This window comes from Melanotaenia boesemani, chromosome 10, assembly GCF_017639745.1.
Source record: "Melanotaenia boesemani isolate fMelBoe1 chromosome 10, fMelBoe1.pri, whole genome shotgun sequence".
Taxonomy (NCBI): Eukaryota; Metazoa; Chordata; class Actinopteri; order Atheriniformes; family Melanotaeniidae; genus Melanotaenia; species Melanotaenia boesemani.
In genome coordinates, this window is record NC_055691.1 from 5,766,632 (window position 1) to 5,780,257 (window position 13,626).

General features: G+C 40.8%; 1 protein-coding gene across 2 annotated transcripts in view; it reads left to right on the forward strand.

The window, feature by feature from the left end:
* The first annotated feature begins 697 nt into the window (after positions 1 to 697).
* far1 (fatty acyl CoA reductase 1) overlaps positions 698 to 13,626 on the forward strand; it is a 37,400-nt gene continuing 24,471 nt past the window's right edge. Inside the window, exon 1 of one of the 2 annotated variants that reach the window (XM_041996961.1) lies at positions 698 to 1,253. The gene's annotated coding sequence lies outside the window, so the exon portion shown is untranslated. The remainder of the gene's footprint in view (positions 1,254 to 13,626) is intronic. The other variant, XM_041996960.1, reaches the window with a different exon arrangement.

Here is a 13,626-nt window from a genome sequence, read left to right on the forward strand (position 1 = left end):
TCAATTGGACTTGGAAATGACATCTAAAATTCTGTTCACGGCTCCCAGTACTGTCATACCTCCGCTCTGAGACACTTAATATTGAGTCTGATACTCTGATAAAAGTGTGAGTGAAACACTTGATTAGTAACTTTTAAGTGCAGCTTTTAGCAAGAATTTTTTTTATTTACAAGTCAACTCTTAACAGTGTTCTAATGAGTAATTCTAAGAAGTTTGATAAATAAGAAAAAGAATCTTTTCAACAGCAAAAACCTGAGATTTAGTTAACAGTGTGGTGTTTTTATATAATCCCTTATCTGAAAAAGGAAAATAAATCTCTTCTTGAAACATTGTATTTTTGTACAATCTGGTCAAAAGTCAAAAGTCACAAGTTTTATCAAAAAGGTGTCCAAAGGAGCAAATACCCCTGCATCCCCTTTACTGGGTCGAAACTTTGGATTATTGATCAATTGTGTGTAGGGAGATCTCAATTTAAGTCTTCCTTCTGATCTTCTGACCATTCTCCAAGGCACAACTGTGTTAATCGTTACTGGATTTCTGCAGAAATGCCTAACTGGAGTCTCAGCTTCTGGAGGATTCAATTTCAAGCCAAACGAGAGCAACATGTATGGCATTGGTTACCTAAAGGTATAGCCTCAGATCTGACACTTCAATACACATAGAAAAATAATCCATAACTTGCGCACATATCCTTTATTAACACCAAGTCACGAGACAAATGCGGTCGCAAAGCCTGGTCAGCGCCTCCCCGTGAATGCGTCTTACGCAGACGGCCAGCAGATAGAGCTCTTCTTAAATAGATCAACGTGTCGACGCAGTGAGTAGATCTCAAGGCAGTGGTGTCAAAGTGACTCAGTATTTCATGAGACTTTTGTTTGACCATCCCTAGATGAGAGATGCTCTTTAGATGTGGACTGGCGTAGAAAAGTCTTGAAACGGTCAATGTAGTGGCACACAGCTCCGCAATGCGTCCTTCTGCTACACCGCCATTCCCCCTTCTGTTTTCTCCTCTTAATGCTCGATTGTTGAAACCGAGACTGAGTGAAACAAGGAGTGAGACTTCTTCCTTTTGTACCTATCTGTGTTGGAGACCGCCGTACGTTGACGTCACGGCGGTTCATTTATTCTGCTGGCTTCCTGCTGAGTCTCTCCACTCCGTCGCTTGTAGCGGTAACACGCTGCCACTCCTCCTCTCCTCAGCTAACACCACACTCCCAACTTCCCGAGCCGAGGGCAACCATCGACACATTTGGGTAGGTACGCACTTTATATCGCCTCAACAAGCCTCGTCTGCCCTCGACTAAACAGCTTATGACCGGGTTTCAAAGCGCTAACTGCCGGCGCCACAGGTTGAAGAGATGCGCCAAGAGCAAGGAGGGTTGACTCAAACATTACGCTTCTCGAGGATATACGCACATACGTGGACCAAGTTTGACTTTCTTGCGTGACCAAGCTGTACCTCAGCAGCTGCCACGAAGCTCTGGTGTTTTAACATCAAATTTAGTTGTTAGTGGTGTTTCACCACCTTTCTCTCCCAATTTGTTTAACCACTCAGATGAGGAAGACCAGCCACTCGCGAGGCGCAGGGGGCTCTTCTAATTTGTCGCAAGGCTTTGCAGAGGTGCATCACTTTTAATTTACCCCCCGCAGGCTTTGCAGTAATCGCATTACTGGCTGTCAAAGCCAGACATTGGTCGGTTTGGTTTTAATCGTCGCCCACTGTGCAAATGGACAGAGTGGTGTTTGTGGTAATGATGTTAGGCAGCTGTGTTTAATAAGAATCACGGGATACGCTGCCGGACTTTTCCCCCTTCGCACATTTATTTAACTCTTTTTTTTTTTATATTATTATTTTTATATCTTTTGTTACATCTCATATTTATCACATGCAGTACAAACATTCCCTAAATCTTAGAGGTTACTTATTATTTAAGATGTTCAGTGATCTTGTCGATTACGAAGGTGACGGTGACGACCCTGATCATGTTTTTAATATCCAGTTTTCCTTAGATGATGCACCAAACTGCAGAAAGTCTGGAACCTCTTTCGCTTCGAAGTAATCAGGTTTTCTTCTGTTATTAATAGTCGTGAGATAACTGGCCTATCTGGGTTTTGTAAAGGTTTTTTGTTGGACATGGGCTGCTTTGGATGTTTGGTTTGTTAAGCCACTTCACACCAGCTTATAAACCTTCAAGCACAGAAGTGGTACTTAAGGGTTAAACCCAGGTTGTGTCTACACATAACAATTTGCCATAGCAACCTCTTTATAAGTTGAGTCTTTAGGCACTATGTCATCAACAGCCAAAGGCACATAATGTGGTTTAATTTCTTTGGTTGCATTTATGCAAAATGCCAAAAACAACATTTTGAGAGACAAAATAATAATTTTCACCAACTTCTTAGAGTTGTGGGCTAAAAATACGGTGTATCTCAGCATGGTACAGTGTGTTCTTTAAAAACATTTTAGAAAACTGGAGAAGTGGAGAGGTGAAAGTGTCAGGCGTAGAGAAAATATCCATAGCAGGTAAACTGTATCTCAAAGTGATGTCCTTAAGAAATAAGGAGGGGAGGGCTTGGAGGAGGAGACTGGACTGAAAAAGATGACAACCGGTCTGATGGAGGGATAAATCCCTTCTGAAGACTACTTTAAATCTATTACAAGAGCGTTGAAGAATAAAGCTGCCCATACTGTATCGATGTAAATCGGTGTATTGTTACACCTGTTCATTTACCTTTGTTTGCATGTTCCAATAATTAACTGCCCCTATTTCCTCTTTCCAGTAAATATAAAAAAATGGCTGGTTGCTCAAGACTTGTACTGTTCTGCATCATGAACTTAAACTACTTTTCAAGTTAGAATTGCAAAAAAAACCCCAAAAAACAAACACATTTAAAGCTTGGACAGTGGAGTGTTTTGTTACAGGAAGACGGAGGCTGTTTGTGAAATGATCGGCCCATCCTGCTGATCCCATGACCTCCTCATGAGGGCCATTTGAACTGTAATGCAAGTCAGAACAAGCCACCTGGAAAGCTGTAGTGCTGACACACCCAACCGTAAGTGGGGAGTTAACCTATTTATCACTTACATGACATTTAAGGTTTGGTAATCTACCATCTTCTGCAGTTTTAAGATGAATTAAGTTTTTTTTTTTGTATTTTTATCTTTTTTTCAAAGCAGGATTTTAGTCATTTTAATTTCCTGGGTGATGGGTATTTTCTTGTTTTTGACATGAAATTTAGTTTAGGAATTTGTTTTTTCATTGAGATGTGGGTTGCTCCTTGAGATTATTTGTCATAGCTTTAAGTTTAATCAGTTTACAAACTCATGCAGCTCAGCCACAGGTGCATTATAACGCACAACATCAGTTATTCACAGTGAGCATCAGGAATCAACTGGCTGGCTGTAAGCTACTGTGCTGTAGCAGCACATCCTGGTTTAAGATTACACAGCTTCTGTAAGCTTTCACGGCAAGATTTTAGTTCTTTTCTGATCATCTTTCAAGGACAATCGGGCGCTGCGTTCAGGGAATACTGCAGAGGAAGCTTTTTATACCACATGTCTTTTGTCCCAATTCTATATTTTGTGCACACAAGTGCAGTGATTTAAAGAGGGCACCAGCTTGCTGTGTAGTGAGATCTTTTCCTGAGAAATTTTCAGGACAAGACACCACTTCTTACTGGTCTTTTCTCAACTTTAGGCCCTATCAATTTGTAGACCAGACAGCACGAAGAAAAGTGAGTCATGCTTCATTCCTGCTAGTGAGTGCAGCATTTTTACACTAGTTTACAGACATCTCAAGTATGCAGAAGTCCAGGTGCTGATTACTCAAAGTAGCCTAAGTTTTCTCTTTTATATGTGACACTTGAAAATTAATTTCTCCATAACTGATGGACTCAATGGTGTGTGTGTTGTGTACGGGAAATTTTAGGGCAGTAAACTTATCAGTTTGAGTTTTTATAGTTAGGTGTTTTAAAGTAGTGTGTTGCTTGTTTAATGATATTTGTACTGTTGTTATTTGTTTACCTGCCCTGGGACTGCAGATGGAAGTTAACCAGTGAGTTAATTGTGCACAATTAATCTTTCCTCCTCTGAGATGTTTTTAATGCTTGGTCCCTGAACAATAAACATAAACAAAAGAAAGAAGGTGACAGAGCAACGCTGGATGGAGTTTCAACATTCTTCCCTGAAATGGCCTATATTCTGATTCGTTAAGCATTTACAGCAGAGCTGGATGATATAGACTCATGGTGGTCTTTTCATGTCTTTGGACATTTCACACTTTCTCTGGTGGTTCGCAGTAGAAATTTTTTTTTTCAAAAATTGATGAAGTCTCTTTGCCTTTCACTACAATATTACACAGTACAAAACGGCTTACCATTACCTTCATAGTGAGCACGAGGAAAGTATTTTCAGGCTCTGGGGAACTTCTTATCAGCCATAAAAAGTGGGTCAGAGAGAGGGGGCAACAAGATGCAAGAACAAGCCCTTGAGTCTTGAAGGTTAGCTCCTTTGAACGGCTGTGTCTCTGTATATGAGGGGGTCACTCCATGAGCACACTAAATGTGCATTAATAGTTGCAATTGCGACTTTGCAAATTCCTGGAGGGACGGTTCATTGGCTCCGTTGGGTTAAACTTTTAGTTTTGGCTCAGTTTGTAGTGATTGTGGAGGAGGCTGCACCCAAGCAGCACATATTATTGTGAAGATGAAATACAGTTGATGCGCCACCAAATAATTGTTTGTTGATCCCTCACTTGACGATCTCCTTTATGAGATGAGCGGCAGGTGGATATTCAGGTGTGAGCAGAGATTCTGTTAACCTTTTTCTCTTTGAGGGAAACATTTCACACATTTTTCCTAAGCCATGTCTTCTGAACACACTGGCACAAATTTTAGGCCAGTAAATCAGAATAAATGACTTATCGCTTTAGACCCGTCTCTGTAACGTTGAAACTAAATATAAACCCAATATTATGCATTACCAGCACAGGCAGCACACTGAACGTGACTTTTATTCACCACACTAGCAGGCCCACTTAAGAGACAGGAAATCCATTTCGTGCCATTAGCTTGGCTTGAATTGGACTGTGCTGTTGGTTTAAAAAAAAAAAAAAAAAAAGTTTAATGTAATAAGTTAAAATCCTCACAACTCTGGTATATTGTTATTGATAGGGTTCAGTGCAGAGCCAGTAGTTTATGGTGTGTTATGGAGAACCATTCGTTGCAGTGGATCCAGTGATCGTTGCACCAGCAGCACAAGTTTCCTTTTTTATAAGGAAATATTGAGAAACTAACTTCTACATCACAACATTAGTTGTTACCAAGCAACAAGCTGCTGGCTTCACCCAGCAAAGACTGCCAAAGACTTTGCAGAATCTGCTTTTGGTTTTCCAACACCTTAACAACATGGGACTGTGCCACCATGGCGGATGTCAAGTTGTTCAAATTTTAAGCTTGTTAAATACTTTGCAAGAAGTTTGTTCTTGTTCTCGAGGCTGCAAGAACAAGAAAAAAGTGTGTTTTGGTCTGGTCAATTCATACTCCACAAGAAGCTTTGTTTGCGACGGGGGGGGTCGTTGGACAATGTGCACTGAACAATCAACCTGGATGAAATGAATTAATATGGGTGAATTGGTATGAAATTGATTTCATACTTAACAGGAAACTGTCCGTGGCAATGAGCATGCAGCAGTGTCCATGTCTTTTATTTACCACGTGTTGTATTCATTTTCGTACTTTCTCACCATCTTGATCAGCTGTTAGTTAAAATTATTCGTTCAGCTTCGCATCATCGGAAATGCGGAAGTGACAACTTTCCACATCACGCTTTTCCACATTAACCCCGCCCACCTCAAATGTTCAACCAATCACACAAGATTTCTGAGAAGAAAGTTCTGCTCACCTGATTGGTCGAGAACAAGCCGCATGAATCGATTTGCAGCCTCTTTCGATTTGATTGCAAATAAATTTGATACGGATTCATTTACAGCAAATTGTGTAACATCGCCTATTTTTCATTAATATTAAAGACGTTCTCAGATGAATAAACCATTTAGAAGACAATCAAAATCAGTTATCTGGGAGTAATCAGATTACTGTAATCTGATCTGACACATCTCTATGCATTTCTGAAATACCATAACAATACAGTGTTTCCCCTGATACTCGGAGATTTAAACTTAAATCTTTGTTGATTTATTTAACACAAATCCAAATGTAATGGATTGGATTGATTCGTTTTCAGCCTTTAACCTCTTTTTGACAGAGCCTCCTGTCCAGGGGGCAGCATTACATTCGTTCAATCCAGAAGATCAGACCCCATTCTTAAGTTCAGATCTCAGATAATGTGTTGTTAAAACCTACAAAGAAGACTTGATCCTTTTTAAGCAGTAATATGACTCAGGAATTCCTACAATAACGTAGATTCAGCTTGTTCAGCTGTGCGCGTTGCCATGACGACGGCGTTAATACCAGAGCAGGAGAAAGGCTCCATCTGAACGGGACCAAGATGCTTCCATCTGCCTGAGAAAATTTTGAAAACTCTTTATTTTTGTCCAATTTTCATCTGATTGGCGTGTTTTCCGACGCATGCACTCTGACAGAAACGTGTGTGTGCGTGCTCCTGTCTTATGTGTGTGCGCTCACTGCCGTGGATACAGAGAGCAGGCGCAGCTATGACATGCTGTCATGTAAATCTGATAAATTACATGCCTCCGGTCTTTGGAGTTCACTCTGACAGGATTTTAGCTTGATACACTGTGAGCCTCTTGAGAAGTGACTTTTTTTTTTTTTTTTTTTTTTTTTAAAGCCGCATGCCATTCTTTATTTATTTCTGACACATCTATCGCTATCTGGTTCATACCTGGCCTACCAGGTAAAGGTGCATTTGGCTGTGGAAACACAGCAGCGATCAGGCTTTACTGTCCCATCCCCAGCCCGATCTCTGGCTGGAAACAAGGCTTTAGTTTAGAGCAGGGATCTTTAGTCCTTAAATCCTGCAGGTTTTAGAAGGTAACCTGATGCAACACACTGGACTCAGAGTTGAACTTGTGCAGAGCCTGACATCAAGCAGTATAAACCTAGGTTGACATCAACCTTCGCACAAGTCTGCAGATTACCAGGTGGGTCAGGTGTGTTGTAGTAGGGAAACTTATCTCATATCTAAACGTATCTCAAATCTGCAGGATACTGGCCCTTGAGCACCAGGACTGAGGATCCCTGGTTTAGAGGGATGTTTACAAAAGCAAGATAGGCATGGTTGAGCTGTCTTTATATGTTGGTTTGGCAAAAAGCTCAAGGCCAGTCAAAGACAGTGGGTACCATGATGGTGGTTATCAACTTTGTACCTCATACTTTGTGTACGCTTCTGTGGAAGAGCAAAGTGAACTGGAATTTTGTTGTTTTTTTTTTTTTTGTTTTTTTTTTTTTCCGTAAACGTCATGTATGGTGATGAAGTGCTGCGTTTCCACTTGGTTATATTGGTCCGTTGCAAACTCTGGGTTTAGGTTGGTGATTTAGCTTCCATTTTGAGTACTGATGTACCACAAGGTTTTTTTACTGTATGAAAATCATGCAGGTAATTTTTTACTAAAAATAACCTGAGTGATTGCTGTGCTACTGCTGACTGAGTCAGCAAGTTTAATTTCATTTGGTCACATAAGCACTGCTCACTTTGCTTAATAAGATTGCTGTTGGGACCAGTGGGGCAAACTGAGCCATTTCAGTGAATAAATATTAATTATTTTCCACTTGTAACTGGAAGTTTGTATGCTTATGTGTGTATTCATTCAATGAATGGCTTATTACGCATTTTGCAATAAATGTATAAAACTGTCTGACCTTGCAAACCCTGGAAGTGTAGAATAAGTATTTAAGTCAGTGCTCATAAAATTGCATCATTGAAGTAGTTTTTAAACATTTCTACAGTAGACTTGTGAACACTTGTGCTGGAGAAATTCTACCAGATGCCATGAAATGTGCAACAGAAAAGCAAAAATATTTGCTGTTACAAAGGTCTTCTGTGTCTCCTCTTTTGGAGAGAGGGCTGTATATTCATGAGCTGCCTTCTCTCGGCGTGCAGTCCGAGCTCAGGCGGGCACACAGCTGGAGTTGGTCACTTGGCACAAGATATTATGCATCAAATGCTTCATCTGCAGCGCTGGCCTGACTCTGAGCGGGGATCAACAGAGAGCTGTTCCTCGCCTCGATCCACAAGAGTCACAAAGCCCACGCAGCCATAGCAGAGCTGTTGTCATAGCAGCATGGAATACCCTATTAATGTTCCCTCTTTCACTCATAATTGATGTTTACTGGATATTTTAATCTTCTGCTGTGTAGGAGCAGAGGCAGTGTGACTGCAGAATTCAATGGCAGCACTTTTTTTTCCTTCTCCTTAATTTTGGCTTTGGCCTGGAGGTGATACATGAGTTTTTGTTCAGGTCTTTCAAACTGTCATTAATTAGAAATGCAACTACGAGACAGCAAGGGGCTTGAAAAAGGAAACATCTGGTGTAAATGCAAACCTGGCTAAGAGGTCAGTTTTTAAGAAGTTTCATACTGTGAGGTGTGTTACAATGTCTGATTACACAAAGCAGAGTAACTGGTTTAACTGTAGCTCCATGAGTCGCAAAGCACACGCTGGAGGTTTTGTTTTCTAAAGGGCTGGTAATCATGGTTTTAGCTAAATAGACCTGTCTTAAAACAGTCTGTAATAAAATCTCTCAAACAAAGCAACAAAATGATCCCAGATGTCTGTTGCTTCACCTACATGCAAAGTGAATAATTTCAGTAGCTGCTGACGCTTATCAAGATTTTCCTGTCTTGTTTTACCTCATACTGTTTTGCATGGTGTCATTCAGCAGATATGAAAGCTTGACGATCACACAAAGGCATCTTGAAGTGCTTTACATAATGAGTTCAGGCATTTTGAACAAATGAAGCAATAGTCTTAAATAAAAAACACACACACACATTAAAAGGCAAATCAGGAAGATTTCGCTCCTCTTTAACCTTGTTGTAGTTTTGAGTGAGGTGGAGTAAACCTGTCCAGGAAGACCTGAGGGGGCCGGATGCTTCGAATTGTACAAGTCAATGAGTGATGTATTGAAGTTCAAGGACGTGCAGTGCTTCAGTCAAGTAGATGGGTTTTAAAATCTATCCTGTGGCACACAGGAAAGCAGTGCAGTAGTTTTAGTACAGCCATAATGTGCTCTGCTCTCAGTGTTAATGAGTACAGTGGAAGCAGAGTTCTGGGAGAACTGTGAGGAGACCATTACAGTAATGGATCCTGCTGGAAAGTAATGCACAAGTTTCTCTTCCCCTATCTTGTATGGACATAAATCTCTTACATTTTGGTGTTTTTCAGAGGTGTTTGTCAATTTGTGACTGTTGAAATGTAGACTAGTTCTCCACACTTCAGTGTAGAGCTGAACAATTGATCTTTTTAAAATTGAAACCACAATTTGAGGTCTTGCGATTAGAAATTGCAAAGAGCTCAATCTAATTTACATGTCGCACGACACCTGGTCCAGGTTTCAAACCTGCTGCATCCACTGTTTTACTAATCCACTCACTTCTGGTGCATTTCCAGTGGTGTTTCTTGTGGGATAGTAGGGTTTTCTTTTTGAGAGTTAAAATAAAATGTGTCCGGCCATGATTCTGCTCTGAACATTAAATAGGCTTACATCAGATTTGCGTTGCTTCGTTGCCCTACTCTTATTATCCACTCACAGTGGTTGGGAAGGAGGGAGAGAGGAGACGGATGCAGCACAGAGTTGTCAGAAGTGTGTGTTTGTGCAAAACTGCGGAGAAAGTGGCACAAAATCTCCTTCCTCATTCTCGGGTTGCTTCACACGCATCGGATGTGATGCCCATTAAACTCTTCCCATTGAGAGGGCTCAACACAGCAACTGTAGATTCAGCTTGTTGAGCTGCGTCTCTGTGATGGACATGTAATTCTTAAACCCGTGTGTTTCCATCTTCCCTGAGAGAATTTTTTTTAAAAAAGCGAATAAAACAGGATTTCTGTCTGATTTTCAGGTGTTGAAGCCACAGATTGTTTTTTTTTTTTTTTTTTTTCCCCTATCTTTAGCTCGACTGAACGCTCTCGTTTCCTGCGGAGTGATCTCTCTCGTGTCAGACTTGACAGCAGCATGTTGCAGCACGAGACCGTGGTGAAGCACTTAACCTGTGCGAGCTGGTATGCCGCGTTTGTTTTACAGGGCTGCCAACTCTCACGCATCAGCCGTGAGACTCGAACATTTGAGTGGCTTCTCACACTAAACCTCACATTTCTCAGGCTGAATACACATCAAGAGCAATGCCGGCTAATCGAGAGGTTCGGAAGGATTTCCAATGGGCCGCGTTACGCTGGGACACTGGCCAAAAAGTATGTGGAAAAGTGCAGCGTCACGGTTCACAAACTGCTCGTAGATCAGTCTGACATGCAATGATGAGAGGAGATATTTCAGCTTCACAACTAGCAACGATGCGCTGTATCTTTTTTTTTTTTTTTTTTTTAAATGGTAGCAGTTTTATCAGGTTCCCTATCTGAGCCCTGTGTTTAATATATTATATATGTTTTGAAGGGCAGTTTAGTTTACAGAACAGAGACTTTATTATCTATCATACTTATTGTTTTTGGTTGTTTGGTTTTCATTCATTGTTAATGAGACTGAGAATCCATACTATTTATTTTTGTTTTGTTATTCAAAATTTCTTCTAGTTCCGGTGTAAAATATTATAGAAATGAAAGTTTATTGATCTTTTGAAAGGGTTTATTTGCATTATTGTTGCATTGTCATTATATTAGTTGAAAATGACATGACAGCTTTGCGCAATATTATCGCTTATCGCAATAATTTCTGAGAAAATTTATCGCCCAGCAAAATTTATCGCGACAGGCCTGTATGAGTTGTCTGCTGGTTTGAATGTTGCCACCTGACAATTCATGCGTGTGTGTGTGTGTGTGTAGCAATAGGGTGAAACTCTGTAGAGAGAAATTATGTTAATCAGATAACTAACATCAGACTGTTTTAGTTTTTACCACAAGACAAAGTACAAACCTGTGCTAGAGGAAACTTTAGTGTTTTTAGTTTCAGAGCCTAGGTAAAACAAATCTTACTGCAATATTATAAGCTACTCATGGAAGATGAGAAGGGAGAAAAAATCAACTTAATGAAGAATAAGCTGTTAATCTCTTTAAGGACACTTTTTTTTAAGAAGTGACTTGAAGATTGGCCCATTTGCCTGTTAAAGGGCTATTGCACCCAAAAATGTGTTTTTTTTTTTTTTTTGTTTTTTTTTTTTTGTTTTTTTATCTTTAAACAACATAGTATTACTTTGGGGTGAAAATCAGCTATACTGTTAATGTTATACTGTTTAAATTTCTTTAAAAACCTGGATTTTGTGGGTAAAAAAATTACTCAAAATGCTCTGTGCAGGGTCAAACTAGCCTTTGTTTTTCACACTCAAACATGTAGAGCCTTACTTTGTGCTCTTCAATGTCACGAAAAAATAATAATAAAAAAAAACTTGCAGCCCAGGTGCAAAAATAGTCCTTTCCTTTCAGCCACAGAAACTGTGCCCACCACCCCACCGCATATGTACAGATGTGAACTTATTAATGTGGATTAACTAGTTTCAGACTTTACAGAGCTTTTAGAAAATGTTGCTACAGTGGGACGGATTTGTGCTTGTGAGGGGTGTAACAGTAACAACAGACTTTATTCTTGGCCTGCTGAGCCTCATCTGAGAGACTGTAAGCTCAAATCGTGGCAGCGGCAACTTGCAGCTGCACTTCTGAAACTGCCACAACCTGCCAGACGTCTCAGACTGATACGATTATGGACCATCTTCTTCCACCACTGCTGTGTCTGTCTGAGGGAATTCTGAAAGGGAAAAGTCTTCATCTCAAAAGACCCCTCTGTGGCATAGGTGCTTTGTGTACTGGGCTTCGATATTAATGTTATTCACAGATTGGATATTGGGATGAATTCCCTGATCCACTTTCCTGATCCAAAGAGGGATCTTTCTGGGCCTGTGTTCACAGACTATGAGTCTTATAATAATAATAATAATAATAATAATAATAAATTTTATTTCAAGGCGCCTTTAAAGACCCAAGGTCACCTCACAAAAGACAATTAAAATCAGTTAAAACATAAAACAAAACATCAAAACAAACATCATGCAGCAGACAGTTAAAAACATTAAGGTGAGAAGGCCAGTTTAAACAGATGAGTTTTAAGTTGTGATTTGAATGATGGAAGTGAGTCGATGTTACGGAGTTCAGGTGGGAGTGTGTTCCAGAGGTGGGGAGCAGAGCCTTCAGTGGCTCTGCTCCCCATGGTGGTGAGACGGGCACGGGGCACAGAAAGGTGAATGGAGGAAGATGATCTGAGAGTGCGGGAGGGAGTAGCTATATGGAGTAGGTCTGACAGATATGGAGGGGCCAGATTATGGAGACATTTGAAGGTGAAAAGCAGGATCTTGTAGTTGATTCTGAATTTTATTGGGAGCCAGTGAAGTTGTTTGAGAACCGGTGTGATGTGTTGAAAAGAAGGTGTGCAAGTGATAATCCGGGCAGCAGAGTTCTGAAGAAGCTGTAGTTTATGAAGTGATTTATCGGGGAGACCAAAAAGAAGTGAATTGCAATAATCGATTCTTGAGGTGACCAGACTGTGGACGAGGATAGCTGCAGCATGTGGAGTGAGAGATGAACGCAAGCGGTTGATATTTCGGAGGTGGAAGTAGGCAGACCGAGTGATGCTATTAATGTGTGAATGAAATGAAAGGGTGCTATCGAAAATGACGCCGAGACTTTTTACCTGAGGGGAGGGGAGAATAGAAGAGCTGTCAATGTTAACAGAGAAACTGTGAGATTTGGTTAAAGTGGTGGGTGTGCCGACAAGGAGAACTTCTGTTTTGCTGCTGTTGAGTTTAAGAAAATTGGAAGAGAACCATGTCTTGATTTCAAGAAGACAGTCAGAGAGGGATGAAGGCGGAACAGAAGAATTTGGTTTTGATGAGATGTAGAGCTGTGTATCGTCTGCATAAGAGTGAAAGTTGATATTGTATTTGCGGAAAATGTGACCAAGCGGGAGGATATAAATGATAAACAGAAGAGGCCCCAGGACAGAACCTTGGGGTACACCGGCTGTTACGGGGAGTGATTGTGATGAATGATCCTTAATGTGAATGAACTGTGTGCGGTCGGACAGGTATGAAGTGAACCAGGTAAGAGGAGTATGAGAGACGCCGATGGATGCCAGTCTATTAAGGAGGGTGCTGTGAGAAATGGTGTCAAATGCTGCAGTAAGATCGAGGAGAATAAGGATGGTGATGAGGCCGGAATCAGCTGCCATCAGAAGGTCATTTGTTATTTTCAGAAGAGCTGATTCTGTGCTGTGGAGTGGACGAAAGCCGGACTGGAAGTGTTCAAACAGATTATTGATAGAGAGGTGTTGGTGAAGCTGGGAGGCAACAACCTTTTCAAGGATTTTGGAGATGAAGGGAAGATTGGAAATTGGACGGAGGTTATTAGGGTCAGATGGATCAGCGCCAGGTTTTTTTAAGATCGGTGTGACGGCAGCTGATTTAAAGGCCAGTGGAACATGTCCGGTCATG